We start from the raw sequence: 14,288 nt of genomic DNA, 5'->3' as shown, positions 1-14,288 counted from the left end.
CCGCTGGTGTCCCGTGGGCGAGCGCTTCTCCTTCAGCTGCTCCTTCTGAGGGCGTCGCGCCTCTCTCCACACAGCGAAGGCCCGGGGGTACCGAGGCTCCCGCCGTCCTGTTAGGTCTTTATCAGCCGCCCCGGGAGAGGAGAGGGAGGCCGTGAGTCGGGGAGCCTTTCGCTCGGACTGTCTCTAGTTGCCGATCCCAGCCCCGCAGGTAGGGCCAGCCTGGTGAAGTGAGGTGAAGCGGCCGTCGTCTACCTTTGTGCCGGTTACTGCTGTGGGGTAGGGAGCTGCTGCTGTGTGCCGAGTGCTCTTTGCTCCCTAGGCAGCCCCAGCCCTGAAGGAAGCACCTTGCATCCAAGAAAAGTAAGTGCATCTAGGGGTGAGAGATGCCTTTTTGGGGGGAACTTGGTGGTATCCTCTCCAAGAGGCCTACCCATTACTTGTTCTTCTCTCATAAGTATCGTTTTAGAGTTGGAAAAAAGTAGGTCAAATCACTGTCATTTTCACAACTCAACTCTTGCCTGAAGACCCAGAAGAAGCAAGCAAGCATGTCAACTCTTTTAACTCTATTAACATGTTTTGTAGGGTAACACATGAATGACTTTAATTCCATAAAAATTTGGTGGATGAGTTTTGTCCATTCAATTCAGGAAAAACTTAGCACAGGACATTTCCTTGTGTGCCTCTCAAACAAAGGATGTGTGTTCTCAGAGCCTCTGGATATACAGAAAGCTAGTGGCAGTCTTAGCAACTTATGTATGTCAGCAGTTTGTACTTTTCTTGTTGCTGTGTTTGTTTTTTATTTTCCCCAGAAAAGACTGCTTTTTAAGTAGTATTTTAAAATAGGGGGAAAAAATCAATTTTTTTTAATCCATGTGTTTCAATGGCTTTCTGTTGCTCTGCAGCCCTAGAGGTCAGGTGCTGGAACTTGTAGGTCACCATTCATGAAAGTAAATTTCAGTAAGGTCCTTATGGTATAAAATAGTTGAAACGAACGGTAGCCATATACTGAATTAAAGGTATTTGTCATAACAGATGCATGGCTATTGGTCATAAGTATTTTGTTGTGGATAGAATGCAGATGCAGAAAACTAGTAAAGTTTTGGTGGAGATGTGTCATCCAGTAAACAGTCACCACTAAATACAGGAATGCTGCTGTAAAGCCGCCAAGAAAAAACACTTGCTTCATGACCCTAAGTTTTCCCAAGACAGCAGAGCAAATTAACTTCCCACAGCTGAAAGGGAGACTTTCTGCTGCCATCTCTTCCCCTCACCCCATGTAGCCTGCTATGAATTCCATTATTCTGTTATCTCTGGTTTTCATCACTGTTGGGTCAACTGATTTAAATCACTGAAACAGCAGAAAATCGATTACTAGAATGGCAGAAGAACTCTTCCAATTTAGTGAACTTAATCAACTTGTGGAAAGGGTTTGACGAGTTGCAGAGACAGAACAAAGGGTGGGGAACAGAACGGACCGGGGAGTAGGGAGAGAAGGAAGAGAAGAAGGAAGAAGGAGGTTGAATTTGGAAAGCAGTGGGACGGGAATGCCCTTTCAGTGACAGTGAACAGTGAGGTTAGCTCAACTGCAGGTCAAGTTGCAGTTCTAAGAGAAAGGCAAAAACAAAGAAAACCCCCAACAGATTCTATAAGACATTTCCTAACTGAAGCAACTTCCAAGAGTCCAAACTTTAGCTACCTATTTCAATCAAAAGGGATAACATTGGATTTAACACAATTTGACAAAGAGGTTGCTATTTATCCTGGTGTGTGGTCCTGAGATTTTTGTGAAGCTTTACTAAAAAGTGGAAAATCTCTAAGATTCAATGGATTCGCTTTTAACACCTCATTCACAAAGGCACTGAATAACTTTGTGTTGTTAATTACTGTAAATGATGCTCCATGTCGTATTATTTGCATGTGAACTATATTAAATTGAGGAATGTAAATGATATTCCCCCTAGGACTTTTTTGAAACTGGAATGTATATGACAGCAAGTAATATTAAAGTGGGTGAAAGTAGTAGAAAATAAAAGGCTACATGGAAGAATGACAATAAGAGCATATTGCTTTGTGCTGAGTAGGGAACATATTGATGTTGAGAAAAGGCGGTGCAATTTTCCTGCTCTTCTGCTTTTACAGAGGCTAATGTGGCTAGCCAGAGAAAAAATATATCTGGTGATTGTAAATCTACCAAAGATTATTCACAGTGAAAGACAGACCATCTCTTTTCTTTCTCTCCTCCTCCTTTCCCTGACATCCATTCACTCTGGAGTCTTTTTAAGGTGGCTTGCACTGTCTCATTCTCTTGTAATGGAGGATTTTGCTGTCTGCCTTTGAAAGAGATGTGAATTATCAAGATTTTCTGAGGGTTCACTTACCAGATTGTCACACTTGACAGTTGTGATGATGGTTGTGTGGTACATTTGCTACCTTTACCAGAAGAGATTCCTCCTTCCTATTCTGCCTCCTCTCCATTTTATTTCTCTCTCAGGAGCTGCAGAGAAGGTGAAAATGGAAATGCTTCGTCATCATACTCTCAGGTTAGGTTAAAAAAAATCAAGATGGAAACAAAAATGTTGAGAGAATCAAGTCTTCATCAACTGTGCAGTATGCTGATACAGTATCTCAATTAAATTATTCATATAATTAGCTATGCAGCATGATAGGAAGAGGAAATTTAGGAAAAGCCTGTAATGAAGCTGAAGCAACCATAGAAAAGGGAAGAAAAAAGATCAATAAGACATTATTTCCATTCCTCCTGTGTAAAATAAATTTCTGTCTGGTGAAATGATCTTGTGAATTTATGGGAACAACCATTCCATGCCACCTTTTCTGAAAGGTAACTGTGAACAGGAACTGATGTTAATGATGCCCAGCAAACTGAAAAGTCTCATTTTCTCCTACCTCACCCAACCTGTAGCTATTTATCCAGGCACATTAAACATAAGGTCTTCCCCAACTATCAAATTGTAAGTGTTTAAAGTTACAAGTTTAAAGTGCTTAAAACTACCAATCTGATTTGATAGTATCTTATACCCAGTGACTGTTACGCTTGCAGACCTAGGTATATGATACAAATGAAGATAATGAAGAATCAGAGCCATCAACTATGATGAGAAATAACATTGTTGCAGCTGGTGATTGTCAGTAACAGTTTTAACTTGAAAAAGCGTTGCCAGTGGTTTAACCACATGCATATGTAAGTACAAACTATGACAATATCTCATTGGCAAAATAAGGTCATTTCCTAATACAGGCATGATTTGCATCCCTATGTGAGCTGCCCTGGGGTGAGGCAGAGCCTGAGAGGGAGTCAGTTGTGTAGCTGTGAGCTAGCTATGCCATGTTGACCAAGGAGGGACCAACAGGGAAAGACACCTCCTGTGCACAGCTGGTTAGCAATTGCAGGAATGGAATCTTGGTTTCTGTCATATTTTATGCCTTTTCAGTTTCTGATGTGCTTTGATTATTCTGTACCCCTCTGTTTGTTCTTAACATAAGGCTCCTTGTTGGCTGTCTTTTTTCGTGTAAAAACTTTTGCCTAAGTTAGCATTGTATGCTAGCATGTGTATGGCCAGCTTCTCTGTCTGCATGTATTGTCAGTGGCCAAATACTATAAAATTGGTTGCAAATTTAGAAGGCGTTTTTTTTCATAAGCTGATGGAAATGAATTGTTATAGTTCAATTACATTTAAAAGATCTGTTTTGGGTTGTTAGAGAAATTTTGCCTTTAAGGCAAAACTGGCTTCTTAGCAATGTTGACCTTGTTGTTGAAACTAAAATCATAAAGGTCACGGTGCTCAATATATACTAGTAGTTCACTGTGCAGAAAGCATCTCTTTGAAAAGGCAGCAATGAAGAAGCAGAAGACATAGAATTTCCATCAAGATGTTTTGTTGCCTTTGGCTGTAGTTTATTAAAAAGTACAAAACTAAACCTTTAAAAGAGAAAGACAAGTCTGGTTTGCCATTATTTGTTGATCTGAATTTGCGTACAATTAATATTCAGAAAGCATTCGTGAAGATGGTAATGATTTTTGAAAGTGCCTTTTTTGTAGTATTAACAGCTAGTCATCTGAAACTTAATCTTGAAAGTGAATTACTGATTATTTTCTTGTTTTCAATGCTCAAGTTATACTGTGAGGAAATGAAAAAATATCGTATGACTTAGCTAAATAGTTGACAGTAGCACAAATTGCAAATGGATAACATCAACACAGAATTAATATTGCAATCTGTATGGTGAAAGTTGTTAATATAAACTGTATGGATAATACTTAGGAATAACAAACATCTTGGGAGACTTAATAAGATAAATCCATGAGAAATATTAGACTACAACCAGCTTTGTGTATCACATTTCTGGTTTTTATTTGGCCAAGTATAAGTCTTGTTATTTACCCAATAATGGTTTTTTGGTGGTTGGTAATATAAGCTCTGCAGACCATGCAGCAATGTACCACTTACAGTGCAGTATGTATAAATTTAGAAGTAAACTTTTAAGAATGTGCAGGGCTAACTAATTTTATGAAGCAGAGTATTATGGCCTGCTGCATAGGACACAAAGACTGTTTTATTTCACAGAGACAATGTTTTATTTCTTTAAACTAGATTTGTTGCTATTCTGTAGCAGATGCAGCAGAGCACCTTAAACATATGTTTAAGTACACCCTTAAATTTGCTTGGCATCAATGGGATTTAAAATGTGTTTTACATGTCTGGCTGATGATTAAAAATATGTGCTTGCTATGCATTTGTAGAAGATAACTATGCAGGATCTGATCAGCCAAGAGCTGCATGCCCTTGCTTTCCATTGGGAGACCAGGTATATTCCCCCTCAAGGCATACTGAGCTCTTTCAGGACCACACAATATAATTATGATTGTTCCCTTGGTCTGAGCAGATCATTTCTTCAGAGAGAGAAATGTCTTAGTTAAATAGTATTGCATTAAAAAAAATTATTCTGAAAAAAATATACAAATGAACAATTTTTCTGATTTCTGTAGAGATAGTCATCAGCAGGCATTTCCTTGTGCATTATTTACAATTCTGCTCCTTTAGTCAGTTCTTTACTTCAGGGAGCTGAGTGACTGCTTCTGAAGTAGCTGGTTTGCTTTATACTGGCTTTTTGGTTGTCAGATGGCATGGCTACTTGGATAGGTTACCATAAAACAAGGAAGGATTTGTGTTTGTGATGTGGTAGCTACTTCATGCATGTTGTCTCAAGGTATCTTGAAGAAATTTGTATTTGCTTTGTCTTCAGTAGGAGTAAGGTAAGTTATCTTCCATTTATTGCAAAATAAGAGTTTTCATAGAGACACTTACTGCAGAGTAGCTAAAAAAGTGTAAACCTGTACTCAGGCTACCTTGCAATAATTTATGTAAACATGCACTTCTAAGCAGGGGCTGCCAAACTGTCACCTAACTGCTCTGTTGTGTGGTCTGAGAAGTTCATCTACAGGACTTGGTTTCTAATTGGTCATTTCCCTCTGGCCCAGTCTTTGGGTGGTATTTGCAAAACTATTTACCAAAAATTTAAAAGGGGCTAACGTTTCAAAATTGAGAGTCCTCCTTTGAAGACACTGAGCATTTTTAGCTGCCACCTAAGTAAGCATTCTAGAGTGTTTAGCTTGGAAAGAAATATTCTAGTTATGTGAGTATTGTATTAAATATATTGGGTTAGATTTTTCATCATCTTGATGGCTTAATGATCTTGAGACCTACTCCCATTTTATCTTGCCTCTGCACAGGAGAGATTACTTGTTTTGTTACTTGCCAAAAGACATCTCTATTTTCAGTTTGCTGTTCATTAAAAAGCAAAAACTTTGGAATATGTTTTATTTATTTACACAAACTGATGTGATTCCTACCATTTTTCCCTTTAAAAGTCTAGTCATTGAAGGTCTACAAAGTTCAGAAACATATATGTATGTATATACACATACACATATACTTCCTTGAACTACTGGGTGAGAAGTTGCTGTTTTCACTAAGTGATATGTTGTTTCGTATGTTGGAGGAAGATGTTCTTTTTCATATTTCTCTTTCTGTGAATTGTGAATAATATCTCTGGTAAGGATGATGTCCTTTTCAATAAAACTGCCTGTTAAAATCATCCTCAGAACTGCGTAAATGGATGACTTTACTTAATATAATCAAGTTATAAATGTAACATTAACTTGTACTCTGCTCTCTGTGAATTGAGAGAAAAATGTCGCCCAAATAGAAAATAAACAAATATTGGCAACATGGAGAATTGTCTTAAAATAGCCTGACAGTGTCTTAGGATGTTGTTTTGTTGGTTTTTTGGGTTTTTTTTAACGTTATTAATGTGATGAGAGGGGAAATGCTGGCAGTAAGAGTTCTGACTTGAAAGCAAACCTTAAAGAAATAATATATTCAGTAAACAGAATTATAAAGATTCTTTAGAGTGGAAGGAGGCTTGGCTTTCATTTAACTCTTGAAGAAATCTATCCTTATGTTTTATTAGGAGATGTTACGTGCAAAAACAATTAGCAGAACTACACCCAGAGTGTCAAGACGATATATTGTCCAGACACCTTTTTAACATATAAGGTAACATTTTAAAAGTATGTATGTGGGGCAGAAATCAAGTCATGAGTGAAGAAAATCAGATCTTAGCACCAGGCATTTGTAGCTGTCTCATGGCCCTTTGCCTGACTGGCTAAAAATAAACACTGTACACACTTCATATGCATCTCTCCCTTTAATGTGTGGGAGGACAGAAAAATCTACACAGGAACAGATGCTCCGCTCTTGTCCCTTTCACAGCACCCTCCCAGGTTCTTATCCCTGCCCTTCGTTCAGGGAAGCTACACTCAAGAGAAAGGCCTCTGTTTAATTCTTAATCTTTGTATGATGGGAGCAGGTCTATGGATGCAGCTGAGGATTAACTGGTCTTTTAAAATAACGTTAATTTTATCTGCATTTAAAAGTATGTTATTCAGGCTTTTATATAAAAAATAAATTAAATAAACCTAGAGTATTTTATGGATTTCTTTACTCACAATCATGGCTACTGAAACAATTTCTCATTACTTTGGTAATGAGAAATTACTGGTAAGAATCTTGCCAGTGTAAAGAAAAGGGATCAAATCTTACTTCAGGCAAGTACTGTGTTATGAAACTGATTCACAGTAAGAATACCTGAGTGAGTAGAAGTATCAAAGAAAATAAAGGAAAGAAAGGTTCTTGTTTTATTCTACATGGCATATTTTATAAGCAATTCAGATTTCTTTGTCAAGAAGTGTTTATTGATAGTTGTCCAGCGTTCTGTCTCTCATTGGGGGTTGCTGGATTTGGTTGAATTTTTTTCTCAAAATTCTTTGCAAACTGCCAATTTAGCATCTGTCTTTAAGATGATGATTTACAGTGGAAACTTGGTGACACTAGACTGTAGGAATACAGTAAAAGTATTTTAGCTAGGTACTCTGAAGGCTTTGAAATGAGTTTTGATGTTTATTAATGCAATGTTCCGTGCTTTGGAAAGAGATTAACAGTGGCACTTTGGTTGAAGAATTTGTCTGGTTCACCTCACATTGCGTTCAAATTGCATCTGAAATTTCCGATTGCTTTGTTTTCCCTTTGGACAGACATTCATGCTAGGCAGGAACATTAAGGGCTTGTTGCATAGGTATAGGGATTCGGTGGTGGTGAGATACATCATGGGGCTGATTCTTCTCTTGACTGGAACTAAGTCAAATGAAACCTCTCTTAAGCCAGAGGTATGCAGCAACGCAAAATGAGCATGAAAGGATAGTCAAGCACAGAGACTTTCTGCAGGTTGTTTAAACTTATTCATTCATTGCTTCAACATGTGAGGAGCACAGAAACGGGGTACAGTGCCAATAGGACATCTATCACGATGGCAGAAAGGCAGTAAGGAAGTACCACTGCCCTGATTCCTCTGCTAAGTAAATACAGATCTCTCTAATTACATAGTCTGATTTCAGATATGTGTTATAGATTCCCAAAATATATGTTAAAGGCTGTAAGCTGTAACCATTATAAATTACTTTAAAATAAACATTTTATGGTTTCATATTGTGGTAAATACATATGGTCTGCATATTCAACTTTAGTAATATTTTGCCTTGCTTTCATAAAAATAAATATACATATACAGGTATTATTGTTATGTGGTTATATTCAATAACTAAACTTAAATTTGTGCAGAAGGCCAGTTGTTTTTTTTTTAAATAATCTCCATTTAAAATCTTTTCCAGTATGTCCTTTCTCCTAATCTACTATGTCTTTCACAGCCCTTTTCCTCTCACCATTTCTAGTTCATCTATAAAACATGAATGCCCCTCATCCTCTCATCCACCAAGTCACCCTGGGCCATTATGGTCCTGGAGCTTCTCATGTTTTCTTTGCTTTGTGATAAAGCTCTTCCTACATCCCTGTGTTTTGGAACCCTTTTCTACCCTCAAATCTTTTTTTTTTTTTTTTTTTTTTTTTTTTTTTTTTTTTTTTAAGATTTATGTTGATCTTTGTGCTGGTTGTCCCTTCATGCTGATGTCAGGAGAGAGTCCACTGTCCAAGCGATTGCTCTCATTCCCACTCCTAGACCTCTGCCTTTCCTCAATTCAAAAGAAGTGCTAACTAATACAACAGTGAAGTATTCAGTCAGATAAGTGGTAGACTTCCTGAAACAGTGTTCTCTGTGCAGTGTCTGTTAGTAGGAGTGACTTGCGGTAACAACTCTGCAGTGTGGAACAGAGCCAGAGAAACCATGAAGAATGAAAGATGTCCAGGCTAGCTAAGCAAATGGGATCATATAGGGGAAAGATTGGAACGTGTGAGAAATCAAGATAGACTGTTCTTAAAAAGAAAAAATAAAGTGCAGAACCATTGTCAAGTGTTCTGTCAATCATTTCCTACTGTTTTAACTGCATTTCTTCCCTTCTCAGGCATCTCTTAGGAACTCGGTGATGATGATACCAGTTATCTGCCACTAGTAAATCAAGGAGATGTTTCTTCCAAAATGATAAGAAGTGATGTCATTCTCATAATAGAGTTGTCACTAAGCTTCACAGTCATTGTGGCGACTCGTAGGGCTAAGCATTCCAGCAAAGCTGTCAAAGCATGTCAAAGATTATCATAGACTTTGATGTGTATGAAAAAATTAGAGTCTGTTCCATGGAAATTCTGCACTCCACAAAAGTAAATCAGTACAGAGTCAGTGAGGAGAAAGAGTATGGTGATCTGTGGGATTAGAAGCATACAGTGTGAGATTAGGAGCCTAATTACACTGCACAGTGAAGTATGGTATAAAAATAATTGATCTAACCACCACTAAACTATTTCCAGAAGTGAATTAGTACAGCCACATTAGCTTGGCATTGAACACAAGTTGAGGAAGACCGGCTGTCTTGGTGAAAGGGCACTTTGGCTTGAAAGGAACGTGCCAGCATATCTATCCAGCTCTTAGAACCGGGGGCATGTGGGTTTAGTGTCCACAGTGTGCTGCACTGACTGGCATGGTGTCCCACTCAGCTTGAACCTCTTCACATTGCATACCATGTTGTAAGATGTAAAAGAATGTGCTGTAAAAGAACTTGACTTGATTAGCCAGGCAAAATGAGTACTAACAGAAGATATAATTTCTTTCTCTGAATGTACCACCCGAGAGGTAAAGCTCTGTTTAAACTAAGGAACAGTGTTAGTAGAAGAGCATAAATTGACTGACTAGGAATATACTGAGCCTAAAGTCAAAAAGAATTTTCTGCCAGGGCAGAGATGCTTTGAGACTGCCATCTGATCGAGTAGTTACAAAAGGGGATTCAGGGAATTTCTGAAAGGGATTAAGTGATACAACTGCAAGTGTTAAGAGGGGATCATTTGCAGTGATTCACGAGTTCCCTTCTAGTCCTATGTTCCTATGTCTCACAATTCTGTTCAAGTGGCAATGTCAACAATAAACTCCACTATTGAATAATCTGGAAAGAGCAGGGTCCTAATTATAACCTCGAGGAGTAATAATCTGCTTTTATCTTTGTACCTATATTTCAACTCGAGAGTGTGTGTGTGTGTATATATATACACACACACATATATATATGTCAGTTAACAGAGCTGATGGGTGAAAGGAGTGGATTCTCTGGTAGCCAGAGTATATAGCCTTAAAAATGTGTAGGGAAATAGGCTTCCTCAGTTGTACAGTTAATGAAACAATTTTGTTTAATCTTGATTCTTTTTAAATAACAATGATAGAACCAGGAAGGTCCTGGTCAAATTTCTTGTATAAATGTGCCAAACAATATATGTCATGATTTCAGTCATGAAGACTTGAGAACTGCTGAATTCAGCCAGATGAAAAGTCCACCTGACCTACTATCCAGTCTTAGTAGGTAGTTACGGAAAAACTGTACGGAGGCAGTCGTGCTTACAGTGTTTTTTCCATCAAGCTCGTCTAGCCTTCAGTGGCTAGGAGATTCTTTTGTTTAATAGTTACTGCTGACCTACTGAATAGAACTGCTGAATTCATGAAGTCATGATTTTTTTGTTCCATGTACAGTTTGGGCCTCGCAATAACTAATGAAAATTAGTTTAGTTTATTATTACAAAAAACAGTGCATGCCTGCCAATATTTATATTATGAAATCTGCTGAATAACTGTTCCCAGCTCACTTTTTAAATAAAATTTATGACTCAATACATCTCTATCATATCCTTCTTGAGATATTTTTCTAATTCTACCATAACCTTTTTCATAGTGGAATAACTAAAACTGCATATAGTATTCATAATGTGTCTGTGGCCTGAATGTATACAGGGCAGACTTTTTGCATTTGTTATCTGTTAATTTTTAAATAATTCCTAAGTTTATTTTTGCTTCTTTAAGCATCAGATATTTTCAGATTTCTTTCCTGGTGATACTGACCAACACCCCTTGTATATATGTATACGTGTATTTTTTCTTCCTCTCTTGATGTGCATTACACTTACTGACACTAAATAGCCTCTGTTATTTTATCACCCATTCAGTATTGAACCATCATCTGAAGCTTTTCATAGCCAGCTTTAGATTTCCTCAGCCTAATAGTTTTGTGTCATCTAATTTTTTTTCTTTGTCTTATTACGTGTGTACTTTCCCACATCATTTATGAATATGTTGAAGGGCCCAAATCTCTCAGTTGAGCCTATGTCAGTGAATCCTGGATACTTTCATAGTGTGAATGTTTCTTTATGAAGAAAAGAATACAAGCAATATAAAATCTGACTTATAAAAATCATTCATCCTTTTTTTTTTCTTCTTATGAATTTTTACCAGTTTAGTTTCATTGTTTATTTATCACGTAAGTAGATGCATTTTTAATTCATTTTCATGATGTAGTTCTGCTTTTCAAAGGATTTGTAGGATAATGGGAAAACAAGAAAACAGAAAATCACTGCTATTTGATGATTTAATTATCACACATTTTAAGTTTAATGGCTCCAATTAACATTTTTTAGTTCATCAGAGTATGGGATTCTGGCACATATTGACACTTGAGAGTTATTGTCAGGAAAAAGTATATAAAAGAAACTGTTCCTTTTGGTTTTTTAATATTAGCATGTAAAGGTTGTCTTTGTCTACAATCTTCTATTAGCTTAATCCACTATGCTTACTTATTAAGCTATGAATACCTGCAAATCCTTTAAAGGATTAACTGTATCTGCCTGCTTAGCTTTCCAAGGCAGTTAAAAATAACTGCAGGCTGATTCTACTGACACACTAAAAATTGGACCTGCTCTACATTTTATGTTGTATTTGCTGCTGCTTTGACAGATGTAAGACGGTCGGGAGGTACTTAAACCTTCTATGAAGATTCAGGTTGACCAAGCGCTCTCAAAACCCCCATTGTAACTAGCAGCTGTTTTCCCTTACAACCCACAGAGAATCAGCATTTGCTTTGTCTCATGAAAATATGCCACTGACCAAGGATATGTAAGGTGGAAAAAGAAATTCAGCTTAATACCAATGCATGAAATAAAGGTATCCTTCTCTGTAGAAAAGATTATGAGGTGGTCTGACCAGTTCCTGCAGTGCAGTCCTTCATGCATGATATGGCTTTTGCTAGCTGCAGTCATTGACTTCAGAAAATGCGGATCATTTCTACATTTACAGAATTACTGTTATGTTCTAATACAGTGTGAGCGCTGGATGCTGCTAGATATTGTTAGGAAAGGAGCCAAACAGATGAGATTCACTATAGTGGAAGCCTTACAAGGAATGCACAGTTTGTCTTGGTGCTCCAGAGAGTGCATGAGACAGCAGCACATTAAAATGTGTACTGACTGCCTCCATGCTCTATAATTCCTGCTGGCTCTCAGGGAAGAAGAGTTGCCCTTCACCTTCTTCCTTGGTCAAAGAAGTTAAATTGTGGAATATATAAAATAGAAACTGAACAATGCTTTTCACTTTTCATTGTCTTTTGCCAGATATTTTCTCTCTGACATCTTGTACTGGTACAACAGAAATTCCAGGTTGCAAAAGCGTTGTCGTACATGCTGGTATTTTCTTGTTGGCAAAGGACAGAATACCTGATGTGGATCCTTCTTGGCTATAGTGATTCCTACTTTCCTTATCAGATTCTTTAGGTTCCTGCAAAAAAAGCAGAAGTTAGAGTGTATATAACAGCTGAAACTGGTTCTAGCAGTTTTAAGAGCTGAAACATAATGTGACATAAAGCGACGTTGCTCCCAAGTGATAGGCCTCAGGCTAAATAGTACTTAGGTGAGTGCATGAATCCTGCATTTCTTTGGAGGTGATGAAGGAGGAATATTGAAAACCAAATGCAGTGAGATGTAGGTACTCACAGGGGGCAACTCCATCAGCATTCCTTATAGTGAACTCCTGACTGTAAAGCAATACATACTTGGGTCATGGCTTGCCAGCCACCTGGTCAGAGTGTAAAGCATTGACACAAGTGCAGAAGGAAAATTGGATTCATCAGCGTGGATTCAACCTTCAGTCCCAAAATAATGTTTTACACAGAAAGACTGCTAAACTTCTTTAGAGTTTAGCTACTCCAAGAGCTAAGTAGTTGTTACTTAATTACTTAATTATTATGCTGTTTGGCAATGGAAGGGTTGTAGATTTTCCTGCTCTTCTAAATATGTAAGCAAACTCTGCACAATCCAAGCTGAAGGATCTAGCTCAGATACAATAAACAATATAATTCTATTAACATTAGTATATGCTACTTTATGTCTAAAATACTTTTGGAGACTGATGAAAGTTTGTGCTGAGACAACTTCATACTGAGCTAAATCAGATCACATTATCCTTTTTACTAGTTCTAGCTAAGGGAAGTCAACAAAAACTTGGGAGAGTGATAACATTTTAAACCATTTTTTTAGTCAATGTCTGCCCATGCCTGGCCTGAGCCTACCTGACGAAGTGCCACAGTTAAGCAGATACATTGTGATATTTCAGTGATGCGTCTTAGAAGTAGTTGCAGGATTTCTACAATGCACTGTATTGTACTATGCAGGTGATAGATGACAGGGATTTACCAGGTAGATTATATGGTCCTACTTATTTCAATGCTATTTTTCCTAATTAGGCATATATTGCTTAATGTGTGTTTTTATCTGAACTTCATGAAAAACTGTCAGGTTAAATTTTATTCAACATGTATTTTGGAGGGACTTTTACAAAATGCACTTCCTAAGATAAACTATTTAGTACTTTGGTATGAGTAGAAACTAGCATTCTTATGTTTTAAATAAGAAATCTTGTGGAACCCTAACTTGTCAGATTTTTGCCGGAAACTTGCTGGTTCCCTGCCAGCTCATCTACCCAGCCGCTTGGCAGGTTGCCCAGCTTTCCAAAAGCTGCAGCTGCCTCTGCTTCAAGGATGGCAGCACTTCCAGGGCTGCAGGCTCCAGAGTGGGTGGCCAGATGGACTTCCTCTCAGGTACCACCCCAAGGGTCGCCATGGTGATGTGCTGTGCAGACAGCCTCCCGGCAGGGTGGTAGCTTAAGGAACTTTCAGGTCTGGAGATGTTTTATCTTGTGCCAGCTTTTAGTAGTTTTCTAAGAAATTGTTTTATAAGTGGACATTCTATTCCTGTCACTAAGGAAGACCTTGTATCTGAAAGGAGGGAGGTATGCTTTTCATGTGTCACTTTGTAGCAGTCCTACTTCCAAGGGTCATGTAGAAATGACACAAAATGCAACACCATATCTAGAGGAATGTTGCTTTTTAAGTTAGAATCTAGCTTCTGCAGAGCGTTAGGTTTTGTTGGGGTTTGGGGTTTTCTTTTTATCTTAACAGA

The 14,288-nt window shown here is 37.9% G+C and overlaps 1 protein-coding gene across 1 annotated transcript in view; it reads left to right on the top strand.

The window, feature by feature from the left end:
- Positions 1 to 23: 23 nt before the first annotated feature.
- Positions 24 to 14,288, top strand: part of CNOT10 (CCR4-NOT transcription complex subunit 10) — a 60,547-nt gene continuing 46,282 nt past the window's right edge. Inside the window, exon 1 of the mRNA XM_075745732.1 lies at positions 24 to 360. The gene's annotated coding sequence lies outside the window, so the exon portion shown is untranslated. The remainder of the gene's footprint in view (positions 361 to 14,288) is intronic.

The sequence above is a fragment of the Balearica regulorum genome, chromosome 2 (genome assembly GCF_011004875.1).
Source record: "Balearica regulorum gibbericeps isolate bBalReg1 chromosome 2, bBalReg1.pri, whole genome shotgun sequence".
NCBI classification, from domain to species: Eukaryota; Metazoa; Chordata; class Aves; order Gruiformes; family Gruidae; genus Balearica; species Balearica regulorum.
Note: the sequence above shows the minus strand (reverse complement) of the source record. Positions and strands in the feature narration are given on the sequence as shown.